The sequence below is a fragment of the Esox lucius genome, chromosome 7 (genome assembly GCF_011004845.1).
Source record: "Esox lucius isolate fEsoLuc1 chromosome 7, fEsoLuc1.pri, whole genome shotgun sequence".
Classification (NCBI taxonomy): Eukaryota; Metazoa; Chordata; class Actinopteri; order Esociformes; family Esocidae; genus Esox; species Esox lucius.
This window is the reverse complement of record NC_047575.1, coordinates 12,478,350-12,497,260: the sequence shown is the minus strand read 5'-3', so window position 1 is coordinate 12,497,260 and position 18,911 is coordinate 12,478,350. Positions and strand designations below refer to the sequence as shown.

At 39.7% G+C, this 18,911-nt stretch overlaps 1 protein-coding gene across 4 annotated transcripts in view; it reads right to left on the bottom strand.

Annotated features, from left to right (window-relative positions):
* The window catches only part of LOC105027840 (spectrin beta chain, non-erythrocytic 1), a 75,272-nt gene that overhangs the window by 55,630 nt on the left and 731 nt on the right, over nt 1–18,911 (bottom strand). The gene's annotated exons all lie outside the window — the stretch shown is intronic.

Genomic DNA, 18,911 nt, shown 5'->3' with positions numbered 1-18,911 from the left:
ATCAAGCAGAACTTTATTCTAATGCAAATCTCCACTGGACTGGTGATCATGATATAATTCCTACAAATGGTAAAAAGTTCTGGCTTGGACAACTGCTTATTCAATGCATGTATTTTCACTTATAGGGCTGCAAAAACGAATCGATACAAATTGATAACGTTGATTATCAAAATCGTAGGCAACGAATGTCATTATCGATTAGTTTGGTTTACACGAGACGTAGCAAAAAACTAATTTTGAAAGATAGCGGCGAATACACCAGAGGGAGATCACATATGACAAAACCAGAAAAGGAACCAGGCAAGCCTAGTTCTGCCGGCCCGCGATTAGAAGGGATGAATGTTGTTGTCCCTGGCATGTTTCAATCCATGTGGCAGACAGTGTATTTAACCATTACACTATTAAAACAGCTGGTAGTGTTGGAAATAAGTGTCTACTGCCGTGCAAACTCACATTTTGTTCGAAGATTTGTTAGTCATTTTTGGAACATAAAAGATCTGCTTTATGGTGTGAAAATAGTGTGTCATCCTTACAGTGACTTCCAAAAGCCCTAGAGAAGCCAAGGCAGAACCTCGTAACATGAATTATGGTTCTTTGTCTTCGTTTCGCTGGCCTCCAGAATGCTCAAACAGCTGTGCATCAAAGTGAAGTTACTGTTTACCACGCTGGAGTTACGGTGTTAGGCATATGCTTATGTATTAATATCAGTCATTGAAGCATTTCTGACAAACACAGATGATTGAATAAAGTGTAAAGCAAATAGTGTTGAAGTGGTGCTTTTTACAAACGTCACATCTAACTTTTAAGAATGGCCTATTGTTCAGGAGGGAAATGTTGGTGGAGAAAGTCCTGAAACACAGACACCCAAGATCAATGTAAGAAAGATTAGGCTACAACATAGATAGGCAATCTATTAATTTATTTTTAGCTAGCTTAGGATGGTTGTGCAACAACAGTATTTGGTGCAGTAAAATTACTGAGTGGATAAATGTTTCTGAGTGGCAAAAACAGTTATGTCTGAGAGAGGAATTTAACAGGGGTCAAAACATTAATAATACATAATGTCGGGGACATTCCCACAAGACCAGGGCTTGCTAGTACTCACATCACCATTACATTTTTAACAGTTGAATAGCTAACAACTATGCTATGTGAATTACACTATGTCAATCTAAAATCAATAGCAATATGTTTGTTGTCAGTGCATTTTGTCCATCTCAATATAACCACAAACAATTGTAATTTAGACTAGGCAGTGAAGGTCAGAGTTTACACTAGACTTCTTTGGATGGCCAATATTTACATTCCAGAATTCCGGCCATATAGAACAGTTACCTGACATATGTTTTAAATAGCCATATAACAGCCTACATTTAAAGAGCAATAAAACACTTTCATCCAACAAATGTTTTTTATTTAAATTAATTAGCAGAGTGAACTCAACACAATCATTGCAAACTGAGTATATGGGCTAGAACTAGAGCTGTTGCAATTACTACATAATGAATAGCCAGATCGCAATACTTTTTTGCACAATATTTGGATTCCAAAATCATGTTTCCAATCTGAATAAGGGATTTTGAAGCTAATGTTAGAAACGTCTCATCAAATACCAAGTGAATGATGTCTATTACCAGAGGATGTCTAGGCCATGGGTGCAGAAGAGTGTTTGACAGCTATGCGTAAAGTTATAGGCACAGATCATTTACTGAAACTCGTTTGCGTCTACATTTCTGTATGTTGGAATCAAGTTTAGAATTGTTTTGCAATGCACCATAATATTGCCTAATTTCACAACATTATTATTTAATAGAGAAGCATTTCAGTCGCTTATTAAATTTGACTAATATCGTACGTTGAATTTCATATTTCCAAATTAGATAATGTGCATTAAACAGTATGGATATAAATATATGTTGTCATATTGCATATTAAAAGTTCAAACACGTTTTGCTACGTATGGAAGGCTATTTCAAATAAATAAAGAGAGTTAGGTTTTTAAATACGAAATAATTCATCTTGAATTGAGTTAACGTTAACATCAAGTCTACTTGAGTATGTTGAGTTTGTGTATAGTTAAGCAGCTCTGGCTAGCTAAGCATTCACAACTTTAGAGATTAATTAATCCATGTGTCAAATTTGGTGAGTTCTATATTTCATATTAAATCGATGATCAAAATAGTTGTGAATTTCAGCCCTTTTCACTTCACATCATACCACGTGATATCATGTTCTGAACACTAAGTTGTGCTCTTCCTAAAGATTGTGAAGAGTTCATTCTGCAGACTAATTTAAATAAAAAACATTTGTTGGAACACAGTGTTTGTGTTCTATTGTTGTTTAAATGTAGGCTATTATATGGCGGTAGCTGTTCCAAATGGCCGGAATTCTGTAATTGAATGGCCATAAAGTCTAGCGTCAAGTCTGATGCAAAGACCCGATAACAACAATACTGGAAAAAAGTAGTATCAACAGATTTCGTTAACCATAAGTTAGGTGTATGTGGGATGCTGCAACAAATTAAAACATCTCAGAGGCTGTGGCGACACAAGTGGAAAGATGTTTACAACTCAGTTCTTCTGCACTGCAATCAATCAAATGTATTTATAAAGCCCTTTTTACAACAGCAGTTGTCACTAAGTGCTTTACAGAGACACCCGGCCTTAAACCCCAAGGAGCAAACAACAGTAGTGTTGAATTTCAGTGGCTAGGAAAAACTCCCTAAGAAGGTTGAATTTTAGGAAGAAACCTAGAGAGGACCCAGGCTCAGAGGGGTGACCAGTCCTCTTCTGGCTGTGCCGGGTGAGATATTAACAGTCCAATTGGAATAATAAATACATTTCTCTGGGCTAAATCCAGAGTCTATTTGATTCTAGACTAGGTCGGAAGTATGACCAGGTGGACAAGGACAGGGACAGCAACGGGCCCCCCAAACCAGGTAATCCGCAGGTGTGCACCAGGACCTCATCTCCTCCTAAAATTTAAAACTGGAGGAAACTGAGAAAAGTTAGTAGTACATCCCTCATATCCCCCAGCACAATAATATAGCAGCATAACACCTTGGAACTGAGACGGGGGGGTCCGGTGACACTGTGGCCCTACCCGGGGGAGGCCCCGGACAGGGCCCAACAGGCAGGAAATCAATCCAACCACATTGCCAGGCATCAACCAAAGGGACACCCACCAACCGCAACCCCCCTGAATGAGGGCCGAGTATTGCTAGCGGTGTACAGCCCAATTGCACAAGTGCGCAACAGAGAGTCAACAACAAGCCAGTGACTCTTCCCCTGAAAGGCATTGGAGGGTGGGCATCCCAGTGGCGACGAGAGCCCACCTGGCAAGACAGCAAGGGTGGGCAGTATCAAGCCTACTGGTCACCTTCACGCCCCCGGGCCAGGCTACACCTAATTATAAACCGTGCTGTAGAGATTAGTTTTTAGTAGACACTTGAAAGTTTGCACTGAGTTTGCATTTCTAACCTTAATTGGCAGATCATTCCACAGGAGTGGAGCTCTATGAGAAAAGGCCCTGCCGCCAATTGTTTGTTTAGAAATTCTAGGTACAATGAAAAGGCCTGCATCTTGCGATCTAAGGTTACGTGTAGGTATGTATTGCTGGATCATTTCAGCAAGGTAAGTAGGAGCAAGTCCATGTATTGATTTATAGGTTAAGAGTAAAACCTTAAAATCAGCCCTAACCCTAACAGGCAGCCGATTGACAACTTCAAATAAAATGGCTTCAACAATGACCTTAGCTGAACATGCGTGGTATGTGACCACAACAGCAATGCATGCACACCTAAAAACACATTGGAGCCATGAAGATAGAGGGTGAAGAGGGCTCAGCACGACATACATACATCTAAAACAAGTGTGTTTTTTAATGTCTGTTAGTACGGCTTTGATGCGTTTCTTTTTTGAAGTGATCGTTCATCTTGAACGCATGGTGGAGCTGTGTTACCGTAATGTTAACACCCCACCAGGGTCAACTTGTGCACTGTCATGCAGTGCCTTGTACCTAATAGCATTACTGTTACTGATGATCATACAGAGGTGCTCAAAAGTTTGCATACTAGGGGTGTAACGATTCATTTTATCAACGATTCGATTCGTATCACGATTTGTGGTTGTCGATATGATTCAAGGCCGATATTGGTTCATTTAGAACGATACAATCCGAAACGATTCAGTAACTTTTTAGCCAAAAATCCAACCAGTGTGGCTGAAATAAATACCTGGATACTGGACAGTGCAGGTGAAGTTTCCTAGATTCCTGTTGAATCAGGTATCAATTAACTATGGATATAAACAAACAAGTAAACTACAATTAATGGCAAATGCATTCACATTTTATTTGAATAAAGTACAACCATCACTTTAGGTTGAATTAACAGAAAGTTAAAATGTTCTGCTCTCATTTTCAATAGTCAATACATTTTCAATAAAAGTACAGTAAGTGCAACCAACATTTCAGCGAGCGACTTATTTTGATTTAGATAAAATGTTTAGATTTAGATAAAATGCTTCCACACACTGGACCGCAATGGTGGCTTGATAATTTCTCGCTCGTCGGCTTTTCCTCTGCCATCTGCCATGCTATGTTTTGTTATCTGTGCGCTGCTGCTGGCGCAGGGCGATGACGTCACGGATAGACAGACTGAATCGAGTAACGTTTATGGCCTTTATCATTAAAAGTGCTAAGAAAAAACATTCATATAAAGTCTGACGTGCTTAAATCCAATGGGTTATTTCCTAGTATCGATACAATCGATTGATTACATTTTAAAACTATGTTAGATCGATATATGTCGTCCGGAAGGCCAACTTGCTGAGCACAGATCGATGTAGTTGGATCATAGGAATATAAATCGATACATCGATGTAGTAGATGGATCGTTACACCCCTATTGCATACCCTTGGAGAATTGGTAATATATGTACCATTTGTAAAGAAAACATGAGTGAGCAGGCAAAACATCTATTATTTCATATGAGATTCACATTCAACTGCAGGTCATAATAGAAGGGCACAATCATAAAATAAAACATGGCAACAAAGAATAAAAAAAGAACTGACCCCTGTTCAAAAGTCTGCAAAATTAGTTCTTAATACCGTGTATTGCCCCCTTTAGCATCAATAACAGCGTGCAGTCTTTTGTAATAATTATCTAGGAGGCCTGAATTCTGGGAGGTGTTATAGCTGCCCATACGTCTTGGCAAAATGCCTCCAGGTCATGCAAAGTCTATGGAGGTCTTGCATGAACCGCATGTTTGAGATCTCACCAGAGTGGCTCGATGACATTAAGGTCATGAGACTGATGTGATGGCAACTCCAGAACCTTCACCTTTTTCTGCAGTAAGCACTGGAGAGTCAACTTGGCCTTGTGCTAAGGATTATTGTCGTGCTGTAAAGTCCAAGAGCGTCCCATGAGCAGCTTTCATGCAGAAGAATGCAAATTGTCTCACAGTATTATCTGACAACACACTGCACTCATCTTGCCACTATAGGCCTTGTTGACCCCTCACCAAACACTGCGCTTATGCTTTATGCTCTATTTTGGTCTCGTCACTCCAAATTACAGTGTGCCAGAAGCTGTGAGGCGTGTCAAGGAGTTGTCAGGCATATTGTAACCAGGCTTTTTTGTGGAATTGGTACAGTAAAGGCTGCTTTCTGGCAACTCAACCATGCAGCTAGTTTTTGTTCAAGTATCATTGTATTGTGTCCCTTGAAACAACCACACAGTCTTTTTCCAGACCAACCTCCATTTCTCCTGAGGTTACCTGTGGGTTTTTCTTTGTACCCCGAACAATTCTTCTGGCAGTTTTGGCAGAAATCTTTCTTGGTCTACCTTAACCTTGGCTTGTCATCAAGAGATCTCAGAATTTCCCACTTATATGTGTCTGTAACAAGGCCAAATGTTAAGGGTTTGCAACTTTATCAGGGACATTTTAGTGATCTGTTATCATTATGATTTTAAAGGAGCCAAACAACTTTGTGATAATAAATGGCTTCATATGATCACTATCCCTAAATAAAAGAGTTTTTTTGCATGATTAGTCATATTTTCTAAATAAATGCCAAACTTTCACAATTTCTTCCAGGGTATGCAAACTTATGAGCACAACTGTACAATGAGGGTCAATGTTTACAAACTCAATGTTTCTCTGCAAAACTGATTTGTTTATAAAAATGCATCCCCAGTCATCTCCATTTATATAAATTGTGAGGTTTGTGTACTTCAGTTAGAGCTGCCTGCTCTAAGATTTTGAGTGATGTTTAACACTCCCTGAATTTTCCTTTTTTGTCTCTAGATTCTACAGGTTTAAGAACTCCATGGAGTTCTGGATGAATTCTAAAATGATACATTTCTATTTCAAGTTGATATGAATATTGTACCGGAGTAGAAAAATACAACTTTACAGTACCGTAATTCATGTTTTGATGTTAGACTGCATATTTGTTTCGAAAATATTTCTTTAAAATACTGTAGCCAGTTTTCACTACAACCATCGGGAGCCCAGTGTTAAAAGTCAGTGAGGAGGAGGTATTGCTCTGAGCTTTGTGACAAGTGTGGCGGGAACAATAGTGTTGAATGCTGAACTACAGTGTGTTACTGCATGACTTTGCCTAGTGATTGGAAGCACCTCTAAAACCACTAACCAGAAGCATTGGACTGCCCCTATGTACGGAAGCACAAGCAAATTGATAGTTTGTCCCTAAAAGACTTAACCCGGAGTCCAAACATCAAATATGGTATAGCAGCAATTACTAAACATGTGTACATTCATTTGCAACACTGTTGGGTCTTGCTAACGTGCAACACCCATATGCAACTCTAGGACAGTTCTAAAAAGGCCTGAATGTAATGTGACTATGACACACTGTCAGATTAGCATTACTTTCTTTATTGTGATTAGTTCCAAGTCATTTGTGGTTAAAATGGAACACCATTCAAGTAAAATTAGAGACCAAAATGGCTATAGCCACAGAACATCAAGAGTAATTTGTGAAATGCCCAGAGAAAGGAGAGTGGAGCAGATCGATGTTGTACAGGACGGATCTGGTGCTTTACATCAGCAATTGTTCAATCCTCCAACACTGGACCAGTAAGAATAACACTATAAAGCAGTGTTTCATTACTCTGCACTGGGTTAAAGAAATGACATGCTGTGCAATAGACTAAAATGTGTAGTGACTGGCCAGGTTTTCTGAAAAGCGATGCGTGTCCATCTCCATTTAGGTTACATTGGCCTAGCGATTGGCCTAGCGATTTAGGGCATCTGACCTGTAAGCGTAAGGGTTGATAGACTGAATCTCTGAATCAGCAAGGAGAAGAATTAAAAAATATAAAAACAATCGGTCCTTGATCAAGGCAATTAAACCTAAATGCTCCCAAGGCATTGCTGTAAATGATAATGGGTTCTCAGTAAACTTAACTGGTAAAATAAAATTCCAATGCAAGAGTCAAGTTCAGAGAAAAGCTATTTGAGGTTGATTGTCAGCCTTTTTATATAGTCCTTATAATTTGCCAATCAGTGCCAATATCTTTGTGGCCTGACTCACCACATTTATATTACTATATTCTAATGCACCATTATATGGCCACATACTTTCCGTATCTTTGACAAACCAGGGAGCACAGTTAGACCCAAGTGCCTGCCTGTTATACTCTGCTCTGTGTGAATCAGTACTTAAGGCAGAGGTGAGCCATCCAGTGACCTCCCCTACACTCTTGAATCTGGTGACCTGCAGCACAAAGTCCACAAGGCCTGGGTCATATGAGATGTAAGAGGAAGGTCGGGGTCAGTACTCCCTACGCTGACAGACCCTTAACCCGACTACAGTCACTGAAAACACCAGATACCAAAAGGGTTTCATTAAGCAGATGTTCCTAATGTCAATAATTTCCATGCCAGAGTAGTTGAACAGATTGTTGCTTCTTTAGTTAGCTGTGATGGACGTGTGCAAAGCCCACAATCTTTGTGTGTGTGTGAGTGAGTGTGTGTGTGTGTGTGGGGGGGGGGGGGTTATGATGCATTTCATTTCCACAACAAAAACAAAAGGAAAAAGGCAAAAAGATCTACACAACTCACAAAAACAAGAAACCATGTCCCACAAACTAACAAACACCTGACAAACAAGCAAATTCCCAGGAGTGCACTTTCTACTATCACCAAGCTCAATAATAGAGGAACATAATAATCATATCCGTAAACATGTGAATCAATACAGCAGTAGTATTGTAATACAATAGAGCAATAGTGTTGTATTGCATCACTACTGATTAAAGGCAGAAGAAAAATCCTAGATGTTTTACCTTTATTCCTGCCTGAGACCTATGTCTCTTTTCCAGGTAAATCCAGTTTAACATAAAAATATATAAATAAGAAAACTATTATGAATACTGAACAATTAAGGAATAAAATAATTTGAATTTCCTAATATGGAACCAAACATTTAACTTTAGGTTGCTAAAATTTCATGTTTTCTATAACGGGGGACATAACATTATGACCACTGACAGGAAAAGTGAATAACGCAGACAATCTCGATATCATGGCACCTGTCAGTGGGTGGGACATGTTAGACAGCAAGTGAACATTCTGTCCTCAATGTTGATGTGTTTGAAACAGGAAAAATTGGTAAGCATAAGGATATGAGCAACTTTGACAAGGGACAAATTGGGATGGCTAGATGACTGGGTCAGAGCATCTCCAAAACTGCAGTCCTTGTGGGGTGTCCCTGGTCTGCATTAGTCAGAACCTATCAAAAGTGGCCCAAGAAAGGAAAAGCAGGGAACTGGCGACAGGGTCATGGGCCGCCAAGGCTCATTGATGCATGTGGGGAGCGAAGACTGGCCCATGTGGTCCAATCCAACAGACGAGCTACTGTAGCTCAAATTGCTGAAAAAGTTAATACTGGTTCTGGTACTGATAAAAAGGTGTCAGAACACACAGTGCATAGCAATTTGTTGCGTATGGGGCTGCATAGCCGCAGACCAGTCAGGGTGCCCATGCTGACCCCTGTCCACTGCCAAAAGCACCTACAATGGGCATCTAAGCATCAGAACTGGACCACGAAGCAACGGAAGAAGGTGGCCTGGTCTGATGAATCACGTTTCCTTTTGAATTACATGGATGGCCGGGGGTGTCGCTTACTTGGAGTACACGTGGCACCAGAATGCACTATGGGAAGAAGGCAAGCCGGCGGAAGCAGTGTGATGCTTTGAGCAATGTTCAGCTGGGAAACCTTGGGTCCTGCCATTCATGTGGATGTTACTTTGACACGTACCACCTACCTAAGCATTGTTGCAGACCATGTGCACCCTTTCATAGCAACGGTATTCCCTGATGGCATTGGCCTCTTTCAGCAGGATAATGCACCCTGCAACAATGGTCCAGGAATGGTTTGAGGAAAACAACAATGAGTTCAAAGTGTTGACTTGGCCTCCAAATTCCCCAGATCACAATCCAATCGAGCATCTGTGGGATGTGCTGGACAAAAGTCCAATCGATGGAGGCCCCACCTCACAACGTACAGGACTTAAAGGACCTGCTGCTAACGTTTTGTTGCCAGATACCACAGCACACCTTCAGGGGTTTAGTGGAGTCCATGCCTCAACGGGTCAGGGCTGTTTTGGCGACAAAAGGGAGAGCTACACAATATTAGGCAGGTGGTCATAATGTTATGGCTGATCGATGTATTAGTCAAAAGCAGTTTTACCTAACAACAGTTTTGAAATTGCAATGTGAACTGCTGATTAAAGTGAATTTTTGAAATTCGATTATTCAACCAATGTCTGGCCCTTCTGGAAGCTAGTACTAACATAAAGCTGGCTTGTACAATTTCATTTCTATGTTAATGTTTCTGTGAATCAACCAGTTCAACCTTCAGTTTCTTCACTGCAATGTGTGTTTTAAAATCCTCTTCAGCAAGAGATGGGGCTGCAGCAAAAAGTACTAGGCTATCATCTAGGGCTGCCCCCGACCATTATTTTTGTTTTGGTAACTGATATTCAACTGATGTACCAAATAATCTACGATAATAATTGTTATAAATATGCACACACTGGGTGTTTAAATAAAACTAGGGATGCAAGATATTGGATTCTGGCCGATATTCGATATGCCGATATTCGATTTCTCTTCATTTTGGCCGATGCCAATATATACACATTTTTCCCATGATGTATATACACTTTAATTTTACTGAAGAGAAATCCAATTCTCTCTCCTGTACTACCTTTACCTTATTACACTACTACCTTGACCTTATTACACTCGTGTTGTAGATATGGCAATACATAAGACATTTGATTCTACCATAAATGTATAATTTTACAAATGTAAACAGACATTCACCCCTGAAAAATAGGTAAATTATTTCACTTGGAGGAGAATGAATGAAATGACAGTGCCACACTTGAACAGGTCTGCAAAATGCTTCCCTGACAAAGTAGTTGACATTGTACTGAAACTTACAGTGGTCACAAAAAAGCAGCTGTAGTCCAGACCTACACTTCAGTCCTTAGGACCCACTTTAAAGTATAATCAAACTTAAAACCAAGCTCCATATATTGTCTTGTGAGCCACACACAGTCCTGTAACAACTCCGTGAGTGTGCTCTGTATTGCAAAAAATACAAGGACATTATATCGTTCACTTGAACTTGAGTCGTGCAAACCTTTTCAGTCCAACTAACTAGGGTAACAACTTTAGCTGACTGGTAGGCTTCTGTTCAATTTTTTTTAATAACAGGGGTAGGTTTTTCTTCACAAAAATGAGCATCTCTGCTTTTTCACCATCCATTCGATTTCTCTTTTCGTCTATCACGTCAGAGGCAACGCTAAACAGCTGTTCACTGTCAACGCTTGTGCAGGGCGCACACAGGTATTTGCGTGCAGCAGGAGCGAGGGCAGGGAAACGGGCCTGGTTGCTTTTCCAGTACTCCAATGGACTATCATTCCTGGGAATTGTGGGTTCGGCCAGGTATGATATGACCTATTAAATAACACAATACAGAAATATCACTTACGGATTCTTTTTACTTTATGCTGTTTAGGCATTAACTGAGCACTAACCTTTTCTTTCTTCAGAAATCATATGATATATTAGTTGCACGTGTATTATTAATACACAGGCCGACTTATGATAAATAGGCTATTATCTAGGTTATGACATTGCAGAATAATAATCGAGAAAGTAGCATTAAATTATTAGGATGCTTTTGGTCTAAAGTGAAATAAATACATTTGTGCATGTTTAGATGCTTACCTCTGATGCGGCCCCGGTCTTGTCTTGCTCCTCAAACATGACATTCTCCTCCAGAATTTCTTCATACATATCCAGCAGTGATCCTGTTCGGGTTCTCTTCTCTGGGGGATCCTCTGTGCTGGCAGCTGCACTGCCGCTCATGTCATCCAAAACTTTGAGCAACAGGTCGCGAGCACTCCTCTTTTTTTCCACGTCAAAGTACCGGTCTTTGTAGCGGGCATCAAGCATGGTTGCAACCGAATAAAGTGCTTCACACTGCACACCGTTGAAGCGATGATTGACGGCTTCCAGCAGGGTAGTGTTGGTGGTCTGCACGCCTCAGTCCGTGTCTCTCCGCCGGCCAAGCAGTCGTGTCAGTGCCACAACCGCGGGGTTCACATCAGCTGCAGAGGCCTCTACAGAACTTATATCTCTGGTCAGCTGCTCAAAGGGGGCGAGAAGTGTGATCATATTTTCCAGAATTCCCCACTGATTTGCGGTCAAAGTTCCAGGAAGCTCGAAATCAGCAGCATAAGCACCTAGTGCCCTCTCCTGCTCGACCAAGCTTCGCATCATATAAAATGTCGAATTCCATCTGGTAGCGACGTCTTGTTGAAGTCGTTTTACCGACATTCCGAGCTCTTTCTGTACATCCTCCAGCCGACTGTATGCTAGCTGGGAGTGCTCGAAATGTCCAACTATTCTCCTTCCCACCGCCACAACATCTGCCAGCGTGTGCCATGCAGGGTAAACTTGCCACACCAAACTCCACCATAGCTTTAGTCATGTTACGGGCATTGTCACGTAGCACGACATGCACTCGTTCTCTTTCTATTTTCCATTTCCCAAACATATAATCAAATGCGGATGCAATTGCAGCTGCTGTGTGAGAACCAGAGCATTCCTGTGAGTGTAGGACAGCTTTTTTAAGGGTGAATTGTTCGTCTATCCACTGGGCAGTGAGGCTCAACATGCTGACAGGACTCACGCTTGATGTCCAAATGTCCGTGGTAAAGCTAATGTGACTAGCGCCGGCGAGGAGCCTTTCAATGTGACTGGAGACAACACTCAGGAGTTCAGGTAAGGCCACATCAGAAAAGTAGCGCCGGCTAGGCATAGCATACCGCAGCTCCAGGTACGTCATTAGCCTGCTGAACCCAACGTCTTCCACCCCGCTGAACGGCTGGTTATCAAGAGCAATAAATTCAATTATTTTGTCGTTAAGCTCTTTTACCTTTGGGTGGTCGCTGCTGTATTTTCTAGCTTTGTCAAAGGACTGAAGCAGAGGCTGCTGCTGGGTTTTTGCCGGTGTTTTTTCCTTCTTACTTTTCAAAAAGTCTTGGTGCTGCTCAGGATGATGGCTCTTAAGATGCCTAATCATATTTGTAGTGTTGAACGAGTGTTGTTTCACGCCTCCTCGCATCACTTGTGTTTTACAAGTATTGCAAATAGCAAGTTTGTTATATGTTTTACAGATCTGGAAATAATTCCACACAGCCGACATGTTGGAAGTTTAAGTTGCTGGCGCTCATGCTACGTTCACGATCGTCACGTGCGCATAGTAAACACGCCATCCTATCGGCAAGGCTCATCGGCAGAAATATTCATATCTGCCGATGATGGTTATTTTAAGCTTTATTCGGCAGATACCGATGTCGTGCCGATATCATCGTGCATCACAACATAAAACCAAGTTCTTATATTATTTAAGGCACTGTTTGATGAAGTAATAAGAAAAATTACTTGAGGACAAGACAAGACAACCAGAACTAAAAACATCTGCACCTGGTGGCCTTCCCAGATTCAGCCTCTATAACATTACTCCTAATGATTCTGATACCAAATCTGACAGACTACAAAGTGCTTTCTCGTAACTATAAGAGAAGTTAAAGCCAATGAATGAAAAATGTTTATGCAAACTATTTTTAACTGTAACACACTACAACACCTTATATTTCAGAACCACAGACAGCAAATTTTCTAAATTAGATTCACTTGTAGAAAACGTTTGAGTTCAACATGATGGAGAACGAAAGTGAGGAACTGTGTGCTACATTAAAAAAATTCACATTCTATTTTATTTAAAACTATTTTAACCTAGAACCTTAAAATGTTACATTTGAATACAGAGAAATACTTCAAAGGAACCTTCAATCTTGCATCAAGCCTGAATATAAACTGTAGGTGTATAGATTAATTTTAACTTCTTACCTACAACAACCAAGTTTCTATTGGCTTTATTTTCAAAATTCAGAACTAGACACTGCCCAACTAAAGCCTGAGATTAGCAAAGGAAAAGCCAGTTTCTCAAATAGGCCTACTGCAAAAGGTTAAAATACTATATCTGATAAAATAAAATAAGTGGGAATTGTTCATTTGCACTTTTGAATCATTAACAAAATAAAATGAAGAACGAACAACTATACCGTGCTTAATTAAAATAAAAACATAAACAGCACCTGTTACATTCCCTATACAGACAAAATAGATATTATTTCATTATAATAATCAAAATTCAACAGCACAATAAGGATATTGTTAACTTCCTTGAACACTGAAAAGCAAACAAAGCCATGCCTAGGCAACCTGAAACAATATTGCAAAATGCATGCCCAGCACATCTGACTTACAATCTCATTCTTCCTCCTTGTCAACAACTCCATATCTATGCACATTGTTGGCATCCATGTAGTAGCTGTCTCCAGTTGTTGTCTAAGGCCTTGATAATGAAAATTAAACTAGGCTTAGGGTAAGTGTTCTAATTAAGCTCCTTTAAGATTAAAGCCTAACTTAATCTTTTGATTCAAATAAAAAAGAGAAAAATATATGTTTTTGTGATACATCTACCAATATAACAGCTTGTTTTATCCATGTAACTTTTTATTTTAAGCTAATCAGATTTATTGTGTAGAAGACTCCAGATATTTTCTGGGCTTATGCAAGTACTCTTAATGTTAAAATAGATTCATGTTAAGATTCATGTTTATTATCATTTTACTTGAATGCTTAAGATAATTTGTCAACAACTTAAAAGATGGCTTTTATGAGCTAGCACCCAAACAACATTCCACAACCAATACAGTAGCTAAATAGCTGGCTACTGCAAAAACATAAAGAGGTCAAGCAAAGACAACAAACATTTTCCAAAACATTCGGTCTTATTTTACTATTAAAGCTAAATGATTATTCATTGATTATTGTTTCGAAATGGCACATATTATTGGCAGACTACAAAAGGTACACTTGAATAAAAAGCACCTCCCTGGAGCAAACCATAAATGAAAAGGCCAATTTCATCACAATCAATAAAAATGTTGCAGTGCTCTAGTTTCCAGTGTCAAATTATGTACTCCCTAATATATATAATATATATATATATATATAATAGCAAAGAATTAGATAACTCATAAAAAAAAGAGTAATTTGTTTATTTTGTATTAAAAGAGATGGCAAGGTTATTTTTTTTAATTAGATTTAAATAGCCTACCATACCGTTAGGCCAATATTATATTATAATGAGTACAAATGTTTTTCTACAAATGCCAGCATTATTAATTTATGGTAAGTCAGTAATGTCTAAACAGTTTTGGAATAATTCCAATGATGTGTTGCTTAGATAGTACCTGGGAGCCTACAGTGTCCGATGTGTTTAAGATTAGTTTGAGATTTTGCTGTGGAAGACATGAAAACTGCATTACCTACGGAATTGTTTCTACATGAAGTGCACAAGAGCAAATGACAGCTTTCGTTTCAACGGTGCACGATTCTACTTGTTCTTCACAATTCTAACCAATTAATGAAGTTCTGTTAGAATCAAGGGGAAAATCGTGTTCCTCTTGACGTAGTTGCTGCCTCTGACCAAGCTAGGCTACGACCTGCTCATTGAGTTGAGCATGGTGTTATAGTATGAGTAGTTATGAATGATTACCAAATATGAATTTAAACAGCAGAAAAACTACAACAGTGTGAGCTTTTATCTTCAGGGTAAAAATCAGGTAACTGCTAATGTGAAAACTCGATAAATTCACAAAAATCAGGTAACTGCTAATGTGAAAACTCGATAAATTCACAACACATGCAACTACATTTTGTGTTTAGTATACTGTAAGGAATAGACACACTGCAGAGTCCTGCAACCCCTGCGCCAGATAATTTGCCGTCTTGGTCTTGACTTCCATTGTTGTGTATTGTGCAGATTAAGGGTGTACTCACTTTTGTTGCCAGTGGAATAGACATTAATGGCTGTGTGTTCTGTTATTTTGAGGGTACAGCAAATTTACACTGTTATACAAGTTGTACACTCACTACTTTACATTGTAGCAAAGTGTAATTTCTTCAGTGTTGTCACATGAAAAGATAATCAAATTCTTGCAAAAATGTGAGGGGTGTACTCACTTCTGTGAGATACTACACACACACGCGGTTGTGCTGAAAAGTTTGCATACCCTTGGAGAATGGGAAATATATGTACCATTTGTAAAAAAAAAAAAAACATGAGTGAGCAGGCAAAACATTTTATTTCTTATGGGATTCACATTCAACTGTAGGTCATAACAAAAGGGCACAATCATAAAACAAAACATGGCAAAAAAGACAAATATTAACTAAAGTCTGCATACCCTTAGTTCTTTATACTGTGTATTGCCCCCTTTAACATCAATGAAAGCATGCAGTATTTTATAATAGTTATCTATGTGGCCCCAAATTCTTGCAGGTGCAATGGCTGCCCATTCGCCTTGGCAAAATGCCTCCAGGTCATGCAAAGTCTTTGGTCGTCTTGCATGAACCACATGCTTGAGATCTCCCCAGAGGGGCTTGATAATATTAAGGTCAGGAGACTGTGATGGCCACTCCAGAACGTTCACCTTTTTCTGCTGTAACCACTGGAGGGTAAATTTGGCTTTGTACTTAGGATCATTGCCATGCTGGAAAGTCCAAGAGCGTCCCATGTGCAGCTTTCGTGCAGAAGATTGCAAACTGCCATACATTTTCACAAGATTCCCCATGCCTTTAGAGCTCACACACCCCCAAAACATCAGTGAGCCACCACCATGCTTCACAGTGGGGATGGTGTTCTGTTCACTATAGGCTTTGTTGACCCCTCTCCAAACACAGCGCTTATGGTTGTGATCATAAAGCTTGATTTTGGTCTTGACACACAAATTAAAGTGTGCCAGAAGCTATGAGGCGTGTCAAGGTGTTGTCAGGCATATTGTAACCAGGCTTTTTTGTGGCATTGGCGCAGTAAAGGCTTCTTGTATTTCCCTTGTCGTTCTCCTGAGATTACCTGTGAGTTTTTCTTTGTATCCTGAACAATTCTTCTGGCAGTTTTGGCTGAAATCGTTTTAGGTCTACCTGACCTTGGCTTGGTATCAAGAGATCCCAGAATCTTCCACTTCTTAATAAGTGATTGAACAGTACGGACTGGCATTTGCAAGTCTTTGGATTTCTTTTTATATCCTTTTCCATCTTTATAACGTTCCATTACCTGCTTACACAGGCCTTTTGACAGGTCTTTTCTGCTCCCCATGGCTCAGTATCTAGCCTGCTTAGTGCATCCACATGTGAGCTAACAAACTCATTGACTATTTACACACAGACACTAATTGCAATTTAAAAAGCCACAGGTGTGGGAAATTAACTTTTAACTGACATTTTAACCTGTGTGTGTCACAAGGCCAAACATTCAAGGGTATGTAAACTTTTAAACGCAGAACCCTTCGAGTTCCTCGAAGGGTTCCTAGTTCCTGGGTAGAGTTCCTGCAGTGGAAACACGGCTTATGTAAAAAAAACACCCTACAGCCTCAAAACATGGTTCAAACTATAATGGTATTGGTGTTGGGCACTGCCATCAGCAATCAGTCACTGTGAGAACACTTCTTATGAGATCAATAAAAGCCACTATATCTGTAGTGTCACATCTAATAGCAACATCACCACAATCAAATACATCTCAAAGGCCCACCTCAGGAACTCAATTAGCAAAAAACATTTAATTTAAATTGGGAGGGGGGGGGAAATACGCATTAAATATTAGTGCATGGAATCTTACCGCACCTAAACAATTATTTGAATCAAACAGAATCACTGCTGTTTTAAAGCGCAACATAATGTTTCTGTATTGTATCAAAGCCCAAGTATATGCAATATGCATTGAATCATCTTGAAAGTGAAAGATGCACATGCCTGCAATGATTCAACAATCTTATGTATTTTTTTATACAGAAAAATAGGCCGAAACAAAGAGGTAAATAAAGACTATTTGACCTCTCAATGGCAGGCTAGCCTTTACTTACACAAAAGAATGTTGCCTGGAGCTCCGCTCATCTGATAAGAATAACACTGCTAGTTATAATGGCACGGCTTAGCTTAACTGACATGGTTGACTGCAGCACAATGAGGCTGTGAGAGGCAGGAGTTGAAACAAACTTGTATGGGAGTGATTTTGAGCATCAGCACTATGGGGGGCCCACACCCACATTCTCCAGCCTCCATAACCTGAACTGTCCAACCATCCATGCATCGCTTTGCCACATAGCATAGGCAACAACTACTGGACACATTCTCATCTGTCCAACAGTCTATCCAAAGATCTGAAATAGTCAACACTCTGCTGTAAAACACAGAAAATACAGTAGGCATGTAAATGGTGGAAAGGTTCCAGATTTTAAAACATTCAAAGATAATCAACCTTGACAATTTGGCCACTACTCAATGTAAACAATTCATTTACAAAATCCTAAGGTTAACAAGCCAATAATATACCAATGGCGGGGCTACATCAATTGAGATCTCACAACACTGTACTCTAAATCACAGCAGGTTTGGTAAGTAGTCTAGAGTTAGAACAGGCATTTGATCAGTAACCAAAAGGTTGCTAGATCAAATCTCCCAGCCAAGAAGGTGAAACAAATCTATATTCCAGCCCTTGCCCCATGAAAATCTGTTCTCACTCAACCTGCCTGGTAAAGGGTAAAATACATGTAAAAATATATATAAGGGTCTGTCAGGGATCAGGGAACCCAACTGTACGATTTTCAAAGATAGATAATACCTTTCCCATATGGTTGTATACTAAGCCTTAGCTGACAAAATCACAGACTTATTTTTCAATAAATCATAAAAGGTGAGGCATATATTGTATTCTTATAAACATATTACTAGAAACCGGTCATACTCATTAAGGCCACACATCCTCTATCCAGAGAATAAAAAACACTTTAAAGAAGGTGGTGGATATCAATAAAATACATGTATGCATATTTACAGAATCTTCGCCGAACTAGCAGGCCAGCCGTTTTTCCATAAAATTACGTCGTTCATAAGGAAATAAAATTGCAGATGATGGTGGCTAGCTACTGCGTTCCCCCAAATTCTCGTGTCGTTTTACTGGTCTGATGATACAGCGCAACAGACAGGTTTACTCATACGAGTGACTTACCAAAACCCCCATGCCATGAACCTCGTCAAGCAGAATATTTATTTATTTTGGTGTACAAACATTTGATGAAGTTACCTAAAATAAACACCGTGTGGTAATTTGAGAGCCAGGCAATGCATGTACAATTTATTGAGAACTAGATACCTTGCCCAAAGCGACTGTCATGATCAGCGGGACGTCAGACAGTGACACAGCGCCAGGGATGTCTGGCTGACTCG